The sequence below is a fragment of the Aotus nancymaae genome, unplaced genomic scaffold, assembly GCF_030222135.1.
Source record: "Aotus nancymaae isolate 86718 unplaced genomic scaffold, 86718_ANA_hifiasm-v0.15.2.pri h1tg000008l, whole genome shotgun sequence".
NCBI lineage: Eukaryota > Metazoa > Chordata > Mammalia > Primates > Aotidae > Aotus > Aotus nancymaae.
The window spans coordinates 29,705,214-29,725,506 of NW_026988419.1; the positions used below are offsets into that span (position 1 = coordinate 29,705,214).

General features: G+C 41.7%; 1 long non-coding RNA gene across 2 annotated transcripts in view; it reads right to left on the bottom strand.

Annotated features, from left to right (window-relative positions):
- LOC110567666 (uncharacterized) overlaps positions 1–20,293 on the bottom strand; it is a 54,818-nt gene that overhangs the window by 17,154 nt on the left and 17,371 nt on the right. For both annotated transcript variants that reach the window (XR_002478014.2, XR_010341357.1), the window contains exons 3-4: positions 2,257–3,034; positions 1,668–1,712 (exon numbers count right to left, since the gene is read on the bottom strand). This is a non-coding gene — a long non-coding RNA (uncharacterized LOC110567666). The remainder of the gene's footprint in view (positions 1–1,667; positions 1,713–2,256; positions 3,035–20,293) is intronic.

Here is a 20,293-nt window from a genome sequence, read left to right on the forward strand (position 1 = left end):
GTGAGCCACTGCACCCAGCTTATTTCTTTTATTCTTTCTTTCTATCTCTCTTGCTGTCTTTATTCTTACCAATTCAGCTCTCACATTTTTATTAAAATGGCAAGCAATTCAACACCAGACTAGGAATAAAGAAGACAATATTTTCATCAAACATTGCACAATATTAAGCAACAGTAGCAAATACGCCGTTTCTTTTCAAATTATTAGCAGAAATAAAATATCTGTGAATACTGTTATCCAGCGTCATCACACCATTTTATGTGCCCTCTCATCTTCATACTTGTTTATTGTCAACAGCATAGATATCATGTGTGTTAGCAGCACAGTCCAGAGATCCACATGATAGCATTCAGAAAAAAAGAAAAGAAAGGAAATCAAAAATGAAAAGAAGATGGAAAGAAAGGGAAAGAATGCTAGGTAGGGGAAGAGAGATCCTGATTTATATGCAAAAATTTCAAAGAGAACTATGAAATATCAACCTAATAGTAGTTTATTGTCCTACTATATTAAGGAGGTCAGTTTGTTCCTTCAGTGTTCGTCTTCTAATACTGAAGAGTTGTTTTCTTAGATCTGGAGCCAGAAAAAAAATGTGTATCCTGTTCTGTGTATAATTATTTCACAAGCTTCTAAGAGTAGTCTTTCTGACATTTGGAGAGCAGTGCAAATTATTGTTACTCTTATTTTCTACCTCTAGATCCATCTGTAATCTCATTTGCTTTTTTGGTTTGTTGGTTTGTTTGTTTTCTTTCTTACATTTCCCTTTCCTGGCATGTCTTCTCATACTCTTAATGTGCAGGAATCACACCTCTGACTATAGACTATGATAATTTTTTAGAGTTCCACAACTTCCCTGCAAAACTGGATTCTGATTTGCTTGATAGTTTCAAGATGACTAGAAAACAACTTTGGGGAAAATCAAAGTATCACTAATGATTAGCTGGTGTTTGCCCAAAACATGGGTTTTGCTATCAACAGTTGGGCCAACCTAGGCAGCTAAATATCTAGAATGAATAGCAATTTATTTGCTTTTCCCTGTAGAAATTATACATCTTAATTTTACAAACTCAATTACTTCAAGAGGCTAGAAGGGAAAAGAGGAAGCAAATGCAAGACACATTTCTTACAGGCATCCAAAAACCTGCCAAAACTTTACATTTTCCTGCCACTTTCAGCTCAAATCCTTTATTTCAATATTTTACCTAAATCGTTTCTTTTGATAGAATTAGAAATTAAGCATTTGAGTGATTATTTATGTAAAGTTTGTCTTCCTCCATCAGACTGTACACTCCACAAAAGCCAATGCCTATTTTGCTCACCTGTACATGATAGATGCTCAATCCATTCATGTTATTGAATAGACTGGATGGGAGATTCAGTTGTGCAATTAAATCGATTGGATGGGAAGAACAGTTTGATATGACACTTTTCTCGATGCAAAATGATGCCATAAGAACAATTGTTATCTTTTTTTCATTCATCTTGATTCCTTTATTCATCCTAGAGCTATGTGGTGCCTGAACAAAGACTATTAAGACATAGTCCCTGGCCCTTAGTGACTCACAGTCTATAGAGAGAGACAGACATAAACCAGTAAACAGTAATATAATGAGAGATGAGAAATAATAAATATCAAGTCAAGGGAGAGAGAAAAATAGCAATCAAATTACCTCTTGTTGAAATCAGAGTTGTAGCTCAGGCAGGCAACCAACCGTCTAAGGCAGAAAAAAATAAAGGATTTAGAACTGAATTTTTGTTTTGTTCTGCTTTGTAATGCAACCATTGAAAATGAAGCCAAACTAAAATGGGAGCTTTGTCCACCTAACCCTATTCAGGTCTTGGTTTAAATATCACTCCTTCAGAGAAATCCCCTCTGATCCCTTGCTGCACACACTCACTGGCTTAGGTCTCCTCCGTGCCCTTTCACTTGACTGAGAAGTCCAAAGAACATGTTTGTCTAGTCCACTGACTATTATATCTCCAGTGACTAGAACTATCTCTGGCACTTAGTAGGTGCTCAATAATGTTTCATGAATAAAGTCTCCCTTGCAATTATTTCTTTTCTCTTTTCAAACCAATTTGTCTGACTTTTCCACTCTACAAACAGAAAAAAAAAATCTTCTCTCCAAATAATGTTCTTTGCCTTTTCCTTCAAGATGATTATTTTTCTAATATTTCAAAACATTACCATTCAATAACCGGAAGTAAATTACATTTTGTATATCTACATCCAGGAGGGAATTGAACCTGAAGAGATACCTGCGGCTTCTTCCTCCACCGCTGCTGAGAATCCTCAAAGACTAGGCCTGTTTGTAGATTTCCAGTTTGCCTATGGGATTTCTCCACACTTCATATGCACACAGTTTCCACAAGATATGGCCTGAAGAAGGCAGACTTGGTTTTGGATAGTAAAGTGTTCTCAAGGGAACAATAAAAAGTCAGCATTTACTATCTGTGCCCGAAATTAATTCTACCCTCTGCTTTCAGTAAATCGAGGAGAAGCAGCACAAAATCCCAGTTTAAGGCTTGATGTGCTTCAGATATTTAGAAACAGAAATTTCAGAAGGACCATGAAAGAGCCTCCAGTCCTAAAGCACCAAGTTCTGAGGTCAATGGATCCTGTGTTTGGTGCTTCCCCAAGCCGTCTGGCAGCCAGAGAGAGATATTTTAAGTCATGGCAAAGTATGTGGCAACCTCAAAAACCACACCCTTTGAATGTCAGCCTCCTCCACCAACATGGGGTAAGTCTGACACGGAGCAAGAAATAAAGGCCGTGCCATGAGGATATCAGCCTCACTGAAATGCTGTTGACTTTAAAAAAAAGAAATACAATTAGTAGAAGTTTCTTATTCTTTTATTTGCTAAATATTCTGCTGAAAACTGGAAAACTCAGTCAAATTTGGACGTTTCCAGATGTCCAGATGTGTCCTAGATACAGCCTAGATGCCAAGAAGAAACTTGAATTGATTTAAATACGGGGTATTTTTTTTCACTGTAGAAATATCTCTTCTGAATTATACACAGTCTTTCACATGACCTGGAAGGAAACAAGACAATATAGTTACTGAGGAGGGATATGGTCGATACCCATAAATATTGGCTAAAAGTAGACATAGGATTAGAAAAAAAAAGTTTCAAACTTTTTAATAGTGTCCTTTTCTCACACACACACATACACACATTAAAATGATTACTAAAAGAAAATATGGGGACTTTTTACAAGTGTGTTAAATACATACTTGCTGTTTTCATTGTAACAGATGTTATATCATTATGTACCAATTGTAACAACTGATGTAACTGATATCTCCTGGAATTTCCTGGTGGTTCTTATTTCATCTAGAAATAAGGATTTCATTTTGGGTTTGTTTGTTTGTTTGTGATGGAGTGTTGCTCTGTCACCAGGCTGGATGGAGTGCAGTGGTGCAATCTCGGCTTACCACAACCTCCACCCGCCAGGTTCAAGCGATTCTCCTGCCTCAGCCTCCCGAGTATCTGGGACTACAGGTGTGTGCCACCACGCCCACCTAATTTCTGTATTTTTAGTAGAGACAGGGTTTCACCATGTTGGCCAGGATGGTCTCGATCTCTTGACCTCATGATCTGCCCAGCTCGTCCTCCCAAAGTGCTGAAATTACAGGCATGAGCCACCATTCTCTGTTTGTTTGTTTTTTTTAAGTAAAATAATTCACCTTTGGAGGAGGAGTACCACCTTCTGAGATCCTGAGTTGATGGCAGCAGACAGAACATCTCTGGATGACCTGGTTCTAGTACCAGTCCTGCCACATATTATTCACCAGAAAAATAGACCGAAGTTCTCACCATAAAAAAAAAGATAAATATGTGAGGTAATTTATATGTCAATTATCTGCTTTAGCCATTCCACAATGTATGCATACATCAAAACATCATGTTCTTGGGGGGTGGGAAGTTGGGGAGAGATAGCATGGGGAGAAATGCCACATATAGGTGAAGGGGAGGAAGGCAGCAAATCGCACTGCCACGTATGCACCTATGCAACAATCTTGCATGTTTTTCACATGTACCCCAAAACCTAAAATGCAATTTAAAAAAAAAAATCATGTTCTATACCATCAATATATACAATTTTGTTTGTCAATTAATTGATTTTCTTTTTTTTGAGACGGAGTCTGACTCCATCACCCAGGCTGAAGTGCAATGGCGCAGTCTCGGCTCACTGCAACTTCTGCCTTCTGGGTTCAAGTGATTCTCCTGCCACAGCCTCCTGAGTATGGGATTACAGGTGCCCACCACCACCACTCCTGGCTAATTTTTGTATTTTAGTAGAGATGGGGTTTCACCATGTTGGCCAGGATGCTCTTGATCTCCTGGCTTCATGATCTGCCTGCCTCAGCCTCCCAAAGTGCTAGGATTACAGGCATGAGCTACCACACCCAGCCTGTATTATTAATACAATTTATTTAAATCTTCAAAAAATTTAAACAATTTTATTTTAATGTTTTTTTTTTTTTTTAAGATGGGGTCTTACTCTGTCACCAGGCTGGAGTACAGTGGCACCATCTCAGCATGATCCACCTGCCTCACCCTCCCAAAGTGCTGGGGTTACCGGTGTGAGCCACAGTGCCCATCCGATTTGTGCACTTTTCTATATGTATATATAAAATTAAATTTTTGTTTAAATAATAATTGGAGGGATTAAAAATAAGATGGAACTAAAATTCTAGAGAGCAACAACATGGAATACAGGATAGGGATGTCAGAGCTCAATTATTCCATAGTGGTTACATTGTTCTGAGACTAGAAACATTTATTAATGTTAGTTAAATAGACATGCTAAAATTTGTAAGGTAACAAATAAAGAATAAGAAAAAAATGTAAATTTTTACAACAAAGAAAAGATATATTTATTTTTTAAAAGTGATGCTAAAAATGTAAAAGAAAAGCACGAAGAAAAAACATAAAATTTCTTTCAAATGATGATATAAATATACCCAAATACATCAGTATTCACAATAAATATAAACAAGTTAAACTCACCAATTTAAGAAACAGTTATTCTCAGATTGGAATAAAAACAAGACAAAATGCAGCTACAGATGTCTTACAAGAAACACACCTAAACATGGCAACACATATATAAAGTAAAGGGATAAAGCTGTTGTATTAGTCAGGGTTCTCTAGAGGGACAGAACTAATGGAATAGATACATATCTAAAGGGGAGTTTATTAAGTATTAACCCACACAATCACAAGGTCCCACAATAGGCTGTCTGCAGGCTGAGGAGCAAGGAGAGCCAGTCCGAGTTCCAAAACTGAAGAACTTGGAGTCTGATGTTCAAGGGCAGGAAGTATCCAGCACAGGAAAAAGATGGCCAGTTTCTCTTTTCACATTTCTCTGCCTGTTTTATATGCTAGCTGAGCTGGCAGCTAATAGATTGTTCCCAGCCAGATTAAGGGTGGGTCTGCCTTCCCCAGCCTACTGACTCACAGGTTAATCTCCTTTGGCAACACCCTCCCAGACACACGCAGGAGCAACACTTTGTATCCTTTAATCCAACCAAGTTGACACTCAGTATTAACCATCACAGCTGTCTAGTCAGATGTTGGATTGATCTAGGGTTGAGGAGTTGGTGGGTGACTGCAATGGAAGGACAAAGTATCAGGAAAGTAGAATAAAATGGTGAGAGAGTGGTCAAATGTCGGGGACCAGCCCTGACACATACTGTTGGGGTTGCAAGGGTTGGCAGAGACAAAGAAATGAGAAAAGACAAGTTAAGAGTGCATAAAGTGGGGACCAGGGGACCAACATGACTATGGAGGCTGCAAAGGCCCCAAGCTCTGGAGACCCACACCATTTAGTATACAACACAAAGCAAGAATGTAGTAGGGGTGTGAGGGGAGATAGCTAGGGTAGTTTGGCATTTCCTTTGAGGGATATAGAAAAAATTCTATTCTACATTTAATCATTAAACAAGCTAGAGGGGTCATAAATAGGAGCCAGCAAGTCTGGTCACATTCTTGTGCTTCCAAGAGGCGTTCCTCCCTTGAGCATGGAGCATGGTGTTCTATAAGATTTTTCTTTCTGCACCAGATAAGTAGGTCATGCCACGAACTTCCAGCAGTCAAAAGGATAGGTTACAAGTCTAGGTTGGCTTGTAAGGAAATGATACCAGAAAACTGCTGATGGGGGAAACAGAACAGTTGAGGAAATGCGACAGTCAAGTAAATGACAATCTAGTGGGTCCCAAAGCAGACGTGATAACAGAGCAAAGGAGCAAGTTTGGGTCCCGTCAAATTTAAATATAGACCTAAAAAGGCAATTTGATCTCTTCTGTATCTTTCCCACTTCCTTATTATAAACAATCTATAGGGCTCTGCAAGATGTAAAGAAGAGAATCCACAGCAATGTCCTCTAAAGTTGAAGATACCAGTCTTTAAACTATAGTCAGCCTTGAATTCCATTTTAGAATTGTGCAGACAGGGCCAACAGAAAACCAGGCATCTGGTCAACAACCAAAATCTCACTGGGTCTTGAAGCAATCAGGGCACAGAAATTTAAAAAAATATCTAAGCAAACATTGACCTTTCATGTAACAAAATGTAACACATATTTCCTTTGGTAAAGTTCATTTCTATTTTCCTGTGTTATATACCACTTACTTGAGGGAAAATAACCCTTAAAATGTTTGTGAGATCCACTAAGTGGAAACTTCAGTTCTAGTATAGTAAGTACATGGCTATAAACTCCTTAACAGGCCTCCATCTACTGAAATCCCCTTTTTTTTTAAGGGGTCTCACTCTATTGCCCAAGCTGCAGTACAATGGTGTGATCATAGCTCACTGCAGCCTCGAATTCTTGGGCTCAAGCAATCCTTCTGCCTCAGCCTCCCAGGTAGCTGGGACTACAGGTGCACACCACCATGCCTAGCTAATTTTTTTTTAACTTGTTTAGAGTTGTGGGACTAGGGGAAGGAGTCTTGTGATGTTGCCCAGTCTGGTCTTGAATTCCTGGCCTCAAGCAATCCATTCACTTCAGCCTCCTGAGTAACTGGGATTACAGGCATGAGCCACCACGCCCAGCTCTTAAATCTTCTTAAAGTCTCAGCCCACATGCCACAGCCTCCTTAAGCCATCACCAACTTCCTCAAGCAAAATGTATTATTGTTTCCTCTGCATTCCCTCTTCACATTAGTAGTATGGTCAATACATCAATAATTCTATTCTGCCTTTAGCATAATTATTTACATAAATCCTCATCTCTCTTAAAAGGATAAATATCCTGAGGACAAGAACCACTCTTGAACTCACTCCAGAATATAGCACACCGTCCTAGAGTGAAGAAGGGGCCATAAATTGGACATAGACAGTTGATCCACTTCCCAGATAAGGAAGTATGATTTGGTTTCATGGCATTTTACTTTTCTCCTTTAAACTGAAGAGGTTGCTCGGAGAGCAACTGATCTTCCAGAAAGTGCTGCCAACATCTCTCCACTCCAAAGAGCTAGAATACCAATAAACCAGGCCAGGCGCAGCGGCTCACACCTGTAATCCCAGCACTTTGGAAGGCTAAGGCGGGCAGATCCCGAGGTCAGGAGATCAAGACCATCCTGGCTAACATGGTGAAACCCATCTCTACTAAAAACACACACACACAAAAAATTAGCCGGGCATGGTGGCATGCACCTGTAGTCCTAGCTACTCGGGAGGCTGAGGCAGGAGATCGCTTGAACCTGGGAGGCGGAGGTTGCAGTAAGCCAAGATAGTGCCTCTGCACTCCAGCCTGGGCAACACAGCAAAACTCCATCTCAAAAAAAAAAAAAAAAAAGAACACCAATAAACTGATATTACCTCTTCCTAATGTTTGCTTCCGTTAGGGACAACTTTGAACCACACACACACTTTTTTTTTTAATGATTTTCTGTGAGTAAACTCTTGAGGAGTCATATAACCCACGCCTATCCTTCAAGTGTATCTGTACCAACCTTCCTGTTAAGTCCATGAAGAGAATCCATTATGTTAGTATATTATTTCTAATGGTAAAGGCCATCAATACATGGGCCACTGTTCACTATGCCTGATGAGAACCTTACTAAAATATTGTCCCCTCTTTTCTACCTTCATCTTAAGGGAGAAGGGAGATGTCTAATCAAGAAATAAAATCTCATTGGTTCTCAGGGTAATCTTTGCCGGGGTCCCAGATTAGGGTTAAATTGTTACTATAGCTGTGGCAGACTTTGATGGTGCAAAATCCATAGAAACACATTAGCGCCCATCATTGTTAAAAAACATAGTATTAAATGTGCTTAGGCACAAGAACTATAATCTAAGAGGCAGAATCCAAGTCTTAAATCTCTAATTCCTGTTTTCTGAAGCATAGCAAAGTAATTTACTCTCAAGTAAAACAATCTTTCTAGATCAGTGGTTCTCAAAGGATGAAGTTCCTAGATCAGCAGCATTAGCATCACCTGAGAGCTTGTTAGAAATGCAAATTCTCAACTATGCAGCCATAAAAAGGAATGAGATCATGTCCTTTGCAGGGACATGGATGAAGCTGGAAACCATCATCCTCGGCAAACTAACTCAGAAACAGAAAACCATGAGGCTGGGTGTAGTGGCTCACGCCTGTAATCCCAGCACTTTGGGAGGCCAAGGTGGGCAGATCACTTGGGGTCAGGAGTTCAAGTCCAGACGGGCCAACATGGCCAAACCCCATCTCTACTAAAAATACAAAATTAAGCCGGGCATGGTGGTGGGCACATTTAATCCTAGTAACTCAGGAGGCTGAAGCAGAAGAATCACTTGAACCTGGGAGGCAGAGGATGCAGTGAGCCAAGATCACACCTCTGACTCCAGCCTGGGTGACAGAGTGAGAGACTCTGTCTCAAAAAAAAAAAAAAAACATGGCATGTTCTCACTCATAAGTGGAAGTTGAACATTGAGAGCACATGAACACAAAGAGGGGAACAACACACACCAGGGCCTTTTGGGGAGTGGGGGATGAGGGGAGGGAACTTAAAGGACAGGTCAATAGTTGCAGCAAACCACCATGGCACACCTACACCCATGTAACAAACCTGCACATTCTGCACATGTATCCCGTTTTGTTGTTGTTTTTTTTTAGAAGTAAAGAAAAAGGTAAAAAAGAAATGCAAATTCTCAGCCTCACCCTCTATCTGCTAAAGCCGAAACTTCAGGTGTGAGACTCAACAATCATGTTTAAACAAGCCCTCCAGGAGATGCTGGTGCACAGTGAGATATGAGAACCACAACTTTAGACCAGACCAAATAGTGGTCTGTGGAGCACAGCATTAGCCATATCCTGGGAACTCATTAGAAATGCAGAATCTCAGGCCCCACCTCAGACCTACTAAATCAAAAACTGCATCTGAACCAGATCCTCAGATGATTTGTATATACATTCAAGTTTGAGAAACAGGATCAAGGATCAAACTGAGAAAGTTTAAAACCTGAATAAATAGGCTGAGCATGGTAGCTCACACCTGTAATCCCAGCACTTTGGGAGGCTGAGCGGGGTGGATCACCTGAGGTCAGGAGCTCAAGACCAGCCTGGTCCGCATGATGAAACCCCATCTCTACTAAAAATACAAAAATTAGCTGGGCTTGGTGGCATAAGCCTATAGTCCCAGCTACTCAGGAGGCTGAAGCAGGAGAATTGCTCAAACCTGGGAGGCAGAGGTTGCAGTAAGCCAAGATCGTGCCACTGCACTCCAGCCTGGATGACAGAGTAAGACTCTGTCTCAAAAAAAAAAAAAAAAAAAAAAAAAAAACCTGAGTAGATAAATATGTCACTGCAAAATTTATAATACACTCTCTTCCTCATATAATTCTCTCAATAACCTTGTAGATCAGATATTATCATGACCTCCATCTTATGTATGAGACACAAGAAGAGTGGATAATTGGCTTGAAGTCACAAAGCCAGCAAACAGAAGAGCCAGGGTTTCAACCTATGTATTATGACTATGAAAGGTAGGCTCTTAGCCAGCACCTACACTAAGTTCTGATTGTGACTCCAATAAGGTCATGTTCTCTCTCTCTTTCACATCACACTGCCTCCCTAACAGCAATTACACTCACCGCAATTAAGCCTTTCCCCTAAAACTAAAAATAATATGTATCTATTTTAGTTGAGCAAATATTTATGGAGATCTATTTTGTAGAAAAGAAGCCTGACCTGGTGGAGCTTATAGTGCTAGGTTAATAAGTGTAGGTGCTCAATAAATAATTGCTGAACCAATGAATCGGTGAGTAATTTTATTATAATATGCTAAGTAATTCAGGAAGAAAGATGAGAGCCCTGTGTACATTCTGGGACCTCAGACGTTTCCTGTAAATGATGAATGCTGAGCTGAACCCATAAAGAGAGGGAGTGTCAGCCAGACAAAGAGTAAGAAAAAGAGGATTTCAGGCATGCTAAAGTGCTAGGGCTTTATCTGAGGATGACAAAGAATCACTGAAGTATTTAAGGGAACCATATGGTCACTCAAATAGATATGTGTGAACACATATATCTAAAGAGTTATACCAAAAAAAAAAAAAATCAAAATACCAAGAATGCACTCCCCAAAGCCATTAGAACTTCCAGTCTGAAATAAACCACCGGGATTTAGATTATTAGCAATCATATTCTGTCGGAGTGTATAAATGTGTGATTTGTAATTAAGGTCTTACCTCCCTGTACATGGGAATGGAGAGAAAGGGCTTAGTGGTCTGAGTTGCCTGCAGGATTCTGAGGACCAAAAAGAGACAGAGGAAACAGAGAGCAGAACTGGGAACCTTCAGAAAATAATGGGAAGCCCCCGCTCCTGACTTAGTTTCAGTATCAACTCTTATGGAAAATAGGAACAAGAAGGATAAATTTGAGTAACACATCATTTTTCTTTTTGACACATAAATGACACATCACTAAGACATCTGCTGTTGAGAATTCCTCAGAAAGTGAAATTCTCCTCCTCCTTAACTTCATGGTTTTTGGTTTTTGGTTTTGTTTTTGAGACGAGTCTCACTCTAACCTAGGCTGGAGTGCAGTGGCGTGATCTCTGCTCACTGCAACCTCCACCTCCTGGGTTCAAGCAATTTTGCTGCCTCAGCCTCCCCAGCAGCTGGGATTACAGGCATGCACCACCACGCCCAGCTAATTTTTTTGTATTTTTAGTAGAAAAGGGGTTTCATCATGTTGGCCAGGCTGGTCTTGAACTCCTGACCTGAGGTGATCTGCTCACCTTGGCCTCCCAAAGTGCTGGGATTACAGGCATGAGCCACCATGCCCAGGCATGTGTACTATTTTTTAACACAGATTTCCTGGAATTTTTATTAAGAATTATAGACACTTAAGCAATAATTTCCATATAGTAGTGTTTGTAAACCATAAAGCAAATACATATTTTTTTCTTTCTCTCCTATTTTTCCTTACATTTTGCTTTATCTCCAAAGAATTCAAAATTATTAAATAGATTAAATAACAATATTTGGGGAGGGACGGTTACTTGTATCCTCTGTTTCAGGCACAGGCATCAAGGTATTTCCTCATCAAAAAAATCTAATTTTCTTGTTTATTAGGGTTCCAGTATTAAAAGCATTTTTCTTGAGGTGTTTTTTTAAAAGGGAAAAAACAAAACAAAAAAAAACAAAAAAAAAAAACTTTGATTCTTAGTCACCCAAACCAAAGTTCAGACTTGTAAGGATCCCTCTTCAGTAGGGTGTGTTGGAATGTTGATGGATTGGGCCATGCAGCCAAGGCCCCCACAGTTGGGAGTGGAGGGACAGCGTTTCTTCCTTGTCCAGACACCAGCATGAACTGGGGATCCTCAAAGAAAGACATGACCCAAGAGATCAGGGTCACTTGTCCGTCTAGCAGAGATCAAAGCAGCCTTCCTTCTGAGAAGTACCCTCAGCTCCCCAGCCTGTCCTTAGAGAACATCATCAATAGTCTGCATAGGGGCAGAAGGAAAAGAGGCAAAGGGTGTGTGGGGAATGTCGATTCACTTCCTGCCAAGACATGAAAGCAAGGCGAGAATGTGCAACCACCTGCCACAGCCTTGTTTGCCCTTAGACTTTTTTCATCCGCATCTTGGCATCCTCAGTCAAAAATATAATAGGTCACCCAAATATTTTAATAAAACATTTTCTAGGGCAGACTCAAGAGTATTAAAACTACCTTAAACCAAGCAAGCACAGCAATGAGAAACCTCATTTCAACTGCTCCTTATATAAAGATTTGGTTCAAAGATCAATTCTGGAGATTTTCTTTTTGTCATAAAAGCATGAACTGCATTGAGGAGAATTTTGATGAATAATTTTTTTAATTATTTATAAATATCTACTGATTTAATACAAATATTTTCATGGGCATGTATTTGCTGCAGGCTTAATTAAATGAGCAAGTAGATATTTATATACACAGTTACGGGTCTATTTTTGAAACTGCTTGTGAAATGTTCTTCTATTTTACAAAGTACTAATTCCAGATAAAAAGGGCATATAGAAGCCAGGCATGGTGGCTCACTTCTGTGACCCCAGCACTTTGGGAGGCCAAGATAGGAGAATTACAGGAAGTCAGGAGTTCAAGACCAACCTGGACAACATAGTAGTAAGACCCCATCTCTACAAAAAATGTAAAAATTAACCGGGCATGGTGGCATACACCTGTAATCCCAGCTACTCTGGAGTCTGAGGCAGGAGGATTGCTTGAGCCCAAGAAGGGGTGAGCTGCAGCGAGCCATGATTATACCACTGCACTCCAACCTGGGTGATAGGCTATTCATTTCTATTACCCCCAATGTTTGGAGACTTTTTTAAAAAACAATTATTAATAGATAAGCAAGCATTCGATAAACATCATCTGCTTGATTTCCCACTCTTTAGAAAACCATGAACAAATATTTGATTTTTACCACTTAGCAGTTTAATATTTCTTGGTCATATAGACAAGTAGGTTATTGAAGAGACTAATATACTTGCATTTCCTCTTTTAAATACGACCTCTGAAATAAGCAGTTTGAAAATTATAATTGCCATACCATGTCAAGTGGCTGATCATCCAGTGTGATATTTTGTCTCTGAGTACAGTCCAAACACGGACTGTGTGAAGCTATCATTGTTCCCCATAATGGCAAAAGATGAATGTCTCTCCTCCATTTCCCATCTCAGAAAAAAGAACTGCAGTTCCCCCTACTAAAGGCAAACCCCTCCTTGTATGTTCTCAACCCTAGCTTCTCCCATTTCCTCTGAGAGCTTTTGAGCCATCCCTTATCCCAACCCCATTCCCACCCCACCCCCTCCCATTTACCTACACAGATCCCCAAATCATATAAATATCTTACCTCAACTCTCGGCTACTGTTTCATCTCTATCTTTCTTCTCTTTATGAAATCTCTTGGACTCTGTACTCTCTGCCTCTACTTCCTCTTTATCCTAGCTCAATCCTTGAAAGTTGGTTTCAAAACCCATAAATAGGCTGGGCCTGTTGGCTCACACCTGTAATCCCAGCACTTTAAGAGGCCAAAGTGGGCAGATCATGAGGTCAGGAGATCGAGACCATCCTGGCTAACACAGTACTAAAAATACAAAAAATGAGCCAGGCATGGTGTCACGCACCTGTAGTCCCAGCTACTCGGGAGGCTGAGACAGGAGAATCACTTGAACCCAGGAGGCAGAGGTTGCAGTGAGCCAAGATCATGCCACTGCACTCCAGCCTGGGCGACAGAGCCAGACTCTGTCTCAAAAAAAAAATAAAAAAATCATAATTATAGGCCAAAACAATCTCTTCTCAACAGCTTCTCAATGATCAAATCCACAGGCCCCTCCCCAGTCCTCATTCTCGTCAGCTTCTCTTCCTGTCTGAAACTGATTCCTCATCCCATTCTTAGGAAACTTCTTTGCACTGTCTGCCACCTCCCCTTTTCGAACTCTTGTTTCTTTGTCTATCTCTGTCTCCCTTGCAGACTCTACTTTCTCTTCTTGTCCTGGGAGTAAAGCATTATATATGGATCTACTCTTGGGCTTCTCATCTCTCTGGGCCTCAGTCTTTGAAGATCCTTTATAGGTAAAAGATCCCAGGTATGCCAGTTCTGATCTGAACTCCAGGTCCACATTGCTCACTGCCTGTTAGAGATCTCCACCTACATATATCTCAAACTCAGTATGTTCAAACTCTACTTAACCTTCCTGTCAAGCCTGTTCCTCTTTTCCAGACACTAGGAAAAAAATCTAGGAGTCATCTTCAATTATCTTCTGTTTCTCATCTCCCACATTTAGTTACAACGTCCTATATGTTATTTTATTTTATTTTATTTGACAGAGTTTCACTGTGTCACCCAGGCTGGAGTACAATGGCACGATCTCAGCTCACTGCAACCTCCACCTCCAGGAATCAGGCAATTCTCCTGCCTCAGCCCCCGGAGTAGCTGGGATTACAGGCACCCACTACCACGCTCGGCTAATTGTTGTATTTTTTTTAGTAGAGACAGGGTTTCACCATGTTGGCTAGGCTGGTCTTGAACTCCTTACCAAGGTAATCCGCCCACCTCGGCCTCCCAAAGTCGCCCAGGCTGGAGTGCAGTGGTGCAACCTCTGCCTCCTGGGTTCAAGCAATTCTGCTGCCTCAGCCTCAGGAGTAGCTGGAACTACAGGTACACACCACCATGCCAGGCTAATTGTTGTATTTTCAGTAGAGACAGGGTTTCACCATGTTAGGATGGTCTCGATCTCCTGACCTCGTGATCCACCCGCCTCAACCTCCCAAAGTACTGGGATTACAGGCCTAAGCCATGGTGCCTGGCCCCTATATGTTCTTTTTACATGTTCCCACTTTCACTATTGCCTTCTGTCTGGATTGTTCCAAAAGCCAAGAGATGGTCCTACATATCCAGTCTCCTTCTTTCCTAACCCCCAATATACCCTATATACTGCTTCCAAAGTAGCCATTGAAAATATGGTTCTTTATGGAGTTACTGCCCTGTAAAATGAAGCCCCAATACCTTGAGATGCTATTCAACCCCCTAAAAAATGGCCTGCCTTTGATTGCACCTGCTCATGAATCCTTCACTGCAATAATACTGGATGCTTCAGCTACCAGAGCACCACACTGCCATTGTCTATGGCTGTTGCTTCTGCCCCAAATGTTCTTCTCCACCTCTGGAACCCTCTCCACTCATTAAAACTAAGGAACATTTCAAATTCTGCCTCTTCTGTGAAAACTTCTCTGTTCTCTTAGAAACTTCTTTCTCTATGAGACTTAGACCTCAGTGACGTTAAGGTAAAGAAATGTCTTTGCAAACTTGCAAACGCATGTTGTGCCAAACCCTGTATTCAGGATGTAGAGAATACACGGTTCCTGTTTTTCGGAAACTTCGGCTTCAGAAGGAGAGAGAATACTTAGCATACTAAATTGTAACTGTGGCTCAACAGTTTGGGAGGCCAAGGCGGGCAGATCACCTGAGATGAGGAGTTCAAGACCAGCCTAGCCAACATGGCGAAACCCCATCTCTACTAAAAATACAAAAATTAGCCAGGCGTGGTGGCAGCACCTATAATCCCAGCTACTCAGGAGGCTAAGGCAAGGAGAATTGCTTGAACCTGGGAGGCAGAGGTTGCGGTGAACCGAGACATGCTATTGCACTCCAGCCTGGGCAACAGAGCAAGACTCTGTCTTAAAAAAAAAAAAACTATAACCGTGTGTGCATTCTCTGCTACAGATGCTCTCAGAAGCACAGGGAAAGGGAACTGAACCCAGCCTTGGGTGTCAGGATGACTTTCCAGAGGAGCAAAACAGGTGTTGAATAAAGGACAGTTGTTGGCCGGGCACAGTGGCTCTCACTTGTAATCCCAGCACTTTGGGAGGCCGAGGCAGGCAGATCACCAGGTCAGGAGCTCGAGACCATCCTGGCTAACACGGTGAAAAGCTGTCTCTACTGAAAATACAAAAAAAAAAAAAACTAGCTGGGCATAGTGGCACATGCCTGTAGTGCCAGCTACTGGGAGGCTGAGGCAGGAAAATCGCTTGAACCCTGGAGGCAGAGGTTGCGGTGAGCCAAGATCATGCCATTGCACTCCAGCCGGGACAACAGAACAAACCTCTGTCTCAAAAAAAAAAAAAAAAAAAACAGAAAAAGAAAAGTACAGTTGTTCAGACAGAGACAGGTGTGAAGAACATGCCAGAAGTGAAATATTACATATGGAAAGGCATGAGAAACCATGTTCCATTTCAGAAATTCAGGTAACTCAGTTGCCTGAAGTATAAAGTGCATGGGTGGGCAGGTGCGGTGGCTCACACCTGTAATCCCAACACTTCGGAAGGCCAGACACCTGAGGTCAGGAGGTCAGGACCTGAGGTTAGGAGTTCGAGACCAGCCTGGTCAACAGGGTGAAACCCTCTTTCTACTAAAAATGCAAAAAAATTAGCTGGCCATGGTGGTGGATGCCTGTAATCCCAGCTACTAAGGAGGCTAAGGCAGGAGAATCACTTGAACCCAGTAGGCAGAGGTTGCACCAAGATTGCGCCACTGCACTCCAGCCTGGGCAACAGAGTGACACGCTGTCTCAATAAAATAAAATAAAGGGCATGGGGGAGGTGGGACAAGAAGCTGGAAAGGCAGGGACCACTTGCAAAGAGGCTTGAGTGCCTGTATCAGTTATCTACTGCCACAATGGTGCTGCACAAAAATCATCCCAAAACTGTGGCTTCAAACAATAGCCATGCCTGCTGTGGTGGCACATACCGATAGTCCCAGCTACTTGGAAGGCTGAGGCAGGAGGATCACCTGAGATCAGGAGGGTCAAGGCTACGGTAAGCCATGATTGCATCACTGCACTCCAGCCTGGGCGACAGAGCAAGACTCTTGTCTTTAAAAAAAAAAAAAAAAAAAAAAAAAAAAAAAGGTGACTTATTCTTGCTTATAAATCTGTGGGTCAGCAGTCAGCAGGGTGGTTCCCCTAGTCTGAACTGGGGTCATGTAGGCATATGCAGTCAGAGTGTGCATTAGGAAGCACTCCTGCTGATCTTGCCAGAGCTGTCTCGTGTGTTTGGGAGTCAGGTGGCTGTGATGGGTTTAGGATGGCCTTGAATCTCCTCAATGTGTGTCTCACATTTGGCACTACGGTAGCCTAGGTGAGTCCTCATGACAAGGAAGAAATGATGAAGAGAACATACCCAGTCATGCAAGAGGGCAAGAGGAAACGCATGTGCTTTTCAAGGCTCTGCTTGCATCATGTTTGCTAACATTCCAGGACCAAAACAAAGCAAGTCACACCATGAGCCCAGAATCAGAATGGGAGGGAACTCAAAGGTTCAGGGCAAAGGCTGTGAAAACTGGGAGGGGCTTCATGTAATTAATCTACCATAGTGCCCTGTAAAGGAGTCTGAATTTTTACACTTATATGCATGTTGTTATTCCTATTGATTAGAAACTCTTGAGCACCAGGACTGTATTTTATTCATTACTCTATCTGCCATAGCAGTTAACATAATAATATACCCAAAGTACACATTCAATTAATTTTGACAGAGTATAACTGAATCCCTAGTTTATATAATAATTTATTATATATACTAGCTTCAAGTTTTCTAAACACTTATCAAGTACATTTATATTTTCAATCTATATTATCCTTGGAGTGCCAAGTTCTATCTATTTATTATCTGCTGCGTAAAATAGTAATTCCTGTTCACTGCCTAAACACCATCTCCTTTAAGCTTAACCGGGCTAATTCTAATGTTGAAAGGAAAGGTGAAAAAATAGGCAGGGTTTTTTCTCCAGTTCTTCATAATTTTGCAAATTTCATACTGGCCCTCCTTCTTCCAAAAAAAAAAAAAAGACTTCAAGCTTCTTGGCCCATCCTCCAATTGTTTAAACAAAGATTTTTCTTCGCTCTACCTTTCTCTCTACCCTTTTCTCTTTCTTGAGAAGGAGCAATTAGAACTGCCCCCAGGACCACAGAGGAAATGCTTTGCTTTGGTTTGAGGCTTTCCAAATATCATTGCAAACTCAGGGCACCAAATATGTAGCTGACAGCAAAACCGTTTATAATTATGCAACAAGAAACAAGCCACCGAAATCCCTTTTCTATGCATATCCTGTCTCCCTGTGCCCTCGTTCTTGTCTCCACAATCCCACCCACGGTTGTCATCTAGAAAGGCCCAGGGAACTGGCCTTTCTCTGGGCACCAAGTGGCAAGAGGCAAATACCTTGGAATCATCTTTGACTCCTCTCTTTCGTTGTTTTTTTGTTTGTTTGTTTTTGTTTTTGAGACAGTCTCTTTCTGTCACCCAGGCTGGAGTGCAGTGACGTGATCTTGGCTTACTACAACCTCCATCTCCCCAGTTCAAGCAATTATCATGCCTCAGCCTCCAGAGTAGCTGGGACTACAGGCATGTACCACCACACCTGGCTAATTTTTGTCTTTTTAGTAGAGACAGAGTTTCACCATGTTACCCAGGCTGTTCTCAAACTCCTGGCCTCAAGTGATCCACCTGCCTTGGCCTTCCAAAGTGCTGGGATTACAGGCATGAGCCACCACCTCAGCCTGACTCCCCTCTTTCTTTCACACTCCACATTCAGTCCAGCAGCAAAACATGTCAACTCCATCTTCAAAACACATCCAGAGTCTGACCATCTCTCATCACTGTGGCTGCTATTATCCTGGTCCAGACCACCATGCACTCTCACTTGAATGATCAAAATAGCCTCCTACCCACTTTCCCACCCACCATGTCTTCCACACAGAAGCCAAAAACATAAGCCTGATCATGTCATTGCTCAAACTCTTCCAGTAGATTCCTCTTACTCAGAATAAGAGCCAGATTCTCACCTCAGTCTGTAAGGACCCACACGATTCCCCTGCACCCTCATCTGACCACCTTCCAGTGCTTTATTGGCTCACTTTGATCCCGCCAGGAAGACAATGGTCTTCCTGCTGCTCTTGAATGTGCCAACTGTGCTGCCTCCTCAGGGTCTTTGCCTGTGATGTTCTTCAGCCTGAGTACAGTTGCTACAGACACCCACATGGCTCACCAGTTCCCTGTTCAAATGTTGCCTTATCAGAAATCCTTCCCTACCCACCAGTTATGAATTAGCACTCATGGCTCCTTCCCCACCCATCACTCTCGATTCCTGCCTTATTATACATGTTATATATTCATTTGTATACTTGTTTATCATTCACCCTTCCCACTAAAATTTAAGATCAGCAAAGCAGAAATTGATCTGTCTTATTCACTGTTTTATCCCCAAAGACTAGAATATATACTAAGTAGATGGTAAACCATCAACAAATAATTTGAGGCCAGTCGCGATGGCTCATGCCTGTAATCCCAGCACTTTGGGAGGCCAAGGCGGGTGGATCACTTGAGGTTGGGAGTTTGAGACCAGCCTGGCCAACATGGTGAAACCCTGTCTCCACTAAAAATACAAAATTAGCCGGCCATGGTGGTGCATACCTGTAATCCCAGCTACTTGGGAGGCTGAGGCAGGAGAATTTCTTGAACCCAGGAGGCAGAGGTTGTGGTGAGCTGAGAATGCGCCATTGCACTCCAGCCTGGGCAACAAGAGTGAAACTCTGATGAAAGAAAGAAAGAGAGAGAGAGAGAGAGAAAGAGAGAGAGAGAAAGAGAGAGAGAGAGAGGGGAGGGAGGGAGGGAAGGAAAGATTCTGTATCAGGTAGCTATGCCCTACCCACACTGCACATAAGCATTAGGCACAGCCTCATTCTGAATCAAATTTGTTAGGTTTTATTCATTTCTTCTCCTTTTGATTCATTCCTCCAAACTATCCAGGATTTACATTTGCCCATGATACTAAGAAACTTGAGGAAAATGAATGCTGTAGTATTTAAAAAGGATCAACTTTAGATATTTGCTTTAAGGAAAAGGGAAAGAAAGTTTCCAGCCAAATTCCTAAATTAATGTGCATGATAACAAAATAAACTTGCCTAATCTTCCTGGAATCACTTGGGTAATTCTGAACATGGAGTGATAATACCACCAGCTTCTCTAAATGCAAGGCAGATGCTTGCAAACCTGAGCCTTTAATACCAAGCAAGTGCTAACTTTTAAGTATATATATAATGCTATTCTCCACATATCCACACCTCTACATCATCAAACTATAAAAGAACCCACTGAAATTCTGGGACATCATCCAGGCTTCACCAAGCTACATCATGTCCGTATGTCTCCCAGAGCAGTCAACTCTAAGTGTCACCAACTGGAAAAGCAGCCTCGTATTGTCATCCTACAAGGAGAAGGGCAAAGGTCTGCTTTCAGATGCCAGTGTAAAGCCATTGGGCAAGGATCCTC